This window comes from Electrona antarctica (genome assembly GCF_951216825.1).
Source record: "Electrona antarctica genome assembly, chromosome: 16".
Classification (NCBI taxonomy): Eukaryota; Metazoa; Chordata; class Actinopteri; order Myctophiformes; family Myctophidae; genus Electrona; species Electrona antarctica.
The window spans coordinates 15,475,668-15,478,443 of NC_136797.1; the positions used below are offsets into that span (position 1 = coordinate 15,475,668).

At 49.5% G+C, this 2,776-nt stretch overlaps 1 protein-coding gene across 1 annotated transcript in view; it reads right to left on the minus strand.

The window, feature by feature from the left end:
• The window catches only part of LOC306939256 (fibroblast growth factor 10-like), a 37,056-nt gene extending 36,721 nt beyond the window's left edge, over window positions 1–335 (minus strand). The window contains exon 1 of the mRNA XM_079523812.1: window positions 1–335. This exon is cut by the window's left edge and continues 741 nt beyond it. The gene's annotated coding sequence lies outside the window, so the exon portion shown is untranslated.
• Between the last annotated feature and the right edge of the window lie 2,441 nt (window positions 336–2,776).

Consider the following 2,776-nt stretch of genomic DNA (forward strand, 5'->3'; position numbering starts at 1 on the left):
GCCGCCTCGCCGAGGAGAGGACCGCAGCAGCAGGCGTCCGAGCTTCGGCGCGCGAAATGGCTGGTTCTCTCCGAGGTTGCCCGACGACGACCACAACCTTTGGGTATACCACAGGTTAGCCGGCGGAGCCCGGGGGGCGGGCACAGGAGCGGGGGTGGGGGGGTCTCTGTGGCAGAGCGGTTGGCGCTGATGGATCGGGTGGGCGGGTGTCTGTCCCCTCCTGTGTGTCCCGCGTGCCTGACGGAGCAAGCTGCGCCTTGGCGGTTGGCGGTGCTGGTCTCGACTGCGTGGGGAGCGAGCGAGGCGAGAGTGATGCAGCTGGAGGTGATAGTGGCGAAGCCTGCAGCGCCGCTGCTGTGGCTGATTCCCCGCTACAGTTTCCCCACTGTTGTTTATTCCTCAGCAGTGCCACAGGAATGTGTCAACATCCATAACTCAGATCACCTCGCAAATGGGAACGACCGGGGGCTCGCCTCAAAGACCTCTGCCCTCCCTCCCTTCTCCTCCCCGAGTCAACCGCTCTTCACTCCCCTAACACTCACTCTCACACACACACATGCACACGCTTACACACACACACACGCAGACCACCACACATGCTCGTCTTCTCAAACTAAGGACATACACATATACATACACATGTGCTGTAGCTCTTAACACTCTCGCATCCAAGCCCTGTTGCGCACGCTGTGCCGCGAGTATCCACTCACACAGGTTTTCCTAATCGACTGTGCGGGTTCCGCGGGCGGAACATTCATGGGCTGCCTGTCCGTGTGGAGGTGGACGATGAGAGGGACAGCGAGAGATGTTCAGTAAACAAAGAGATAAATACAAAATAAACAAAGCTGCTTCTCATAAAATATCCAAAGAAATCCACACAAGGCAGAGAACGAAAAAAAGAAGAAAAAAATAAAGTTGTCACATAATCCAGATTTCTTTCCTTCTTTTCTATCTATCTTTCTTTCTTACTTTCTTTTCTTCTCTCTGGAGTTTTTTTTTCTTTCCCAGAGTTGGTTTGAAGTTACTTGTGTGTGTAACTGAGACTAAGAGTTCTCCTGTGTGTGTGAGAGAGTATGTGTGTGTGTGTCTCTCTCTCTCTCCCTCTCTGGTGGTGTGTGTCAGTAGAGCTGAGCTCTCTCTCTCTCTATCTCTCTCTCCTGTGTCCGTCCGTGTCTCTGGGAGTCTGAGGGCTACAGCCGTGCGCTGCCTCTCTTCTATCCTCCTGTGTGTGGCTTCCTCTCCTCTGGCCCCCTCCCTCTCTCTCTCTCCTCTGCCTCTCTATGCGCGTGTGCGTGTGTGTGTGTGTGCGCGCGTGTGCGTGTGTGTGTGTGTTTCTCTTGTGTGCGAGTCTCTCTCTCTCTCTCTCTCTCTCGCTGTCAGCAGTGATCTCTGGCTATCTGGAGTTTCTCTGAGGTGACTGAGTCTTGTCTCTCCTCTCACCTTATTTATCTGCTGCAGTTCCCCCAGATGTCATCTCTTAGTGTAATTGGACGTCTATGAAAACCACTTGGCTTTGAAGAGATGCGTGCGTGCCGTGCGCGCGCGGCTGCAGCGCGCGTGTGAGCGTGAAGGGACTTTAAGGGGGAGTGGAGTGGGGTGGGGTATAGGGGTGGGGTGTGGGGGTCAGCCACACCCCTCTCTCTCTCTCCCCCCCTCTCTCTCTCTCTCTCTCTCCTTCCCTCCCCGAGCCAAACCCCACCAGTATGTGCAGAACCGGTCAGAGAAAGCATGCATGGGCAGAGAAAACGAGACTGCTCTCATGCATTTACACCTACCAGTGTTGTTTTTGGCGGCACATTCTGATTTTAGTTATAGTCATAGTCTCTTGAATATAGTTTATCTAGTTTTAGTCACATTTTAGACACCCGGAATGTTGTGAGCTGGTTGTGAGCTTGTAGCATGCTCTTGTCCACTATAGTCCCTTCCTAACATTTTAGTCTAGTTTTTATTTGTTGACCAAATTGTCAATATATTTAGTCTTAGTTTTAGTCATAGCTGAGTTTTTATTTAGTTTTCATTTAGTTTTCCTCAATGGAAAAAGGTAGTCGACGAACATATTTCGTCTTAGTTTTAGTCGACGAAATCAACACTGCCTCCTTCACACCTACCTATACACAGCGAAGGCCTCAGTGGTCTGAGGCCTGCTTTACACTGGCAGCGACATCTAGCCTGAATCTAGCCTGAATCAGATCTGTGTCACTTCAAGATATAAATCCGATTTGCTTAAATAAGTCTAAATGCAGACAGGTCACATGGAATCCGATTTTTTCAAATGTGACTTGAGTCACATCCAGAGGTGGTTTCAAATCCGATTTATATCCGATCTGAGTTGATCTGGCTCAGTCTGAATGCAACGACCACATGAAGTGACCTGAGTCACATATCAAGCTGTCCAAACGTCACCCGCAGCGCGACCCGAGCGCTACTGACGTGACTTCATTACAGAGCGCGAGTAGTATTTTAATTTAAGTATTAAACAAGAGACAGAGAAAAACAACCAAACGAGAGCAAAAGAAAACAAGTGACAGGACAGAAAAGAGAGGAAAACAATAGTGCAACACACGTTTGTTTTATAGGAATAATGTCTCTTCATTATGTCAGCACTATACTGCAGAGCCGTAGTGTACCAAAGTCCTGACGTCGCTTGCTCATCCCCTAGTCCAGGGTCACAGAAGTTTCATTTTTAATAGTCTCATATAAGCATTGTGGTTCAAAAATAAATAAACTGTCAAAGAATATTGTCGGGGAGGTGTCTCTGTATCGTTACAACAGTCAG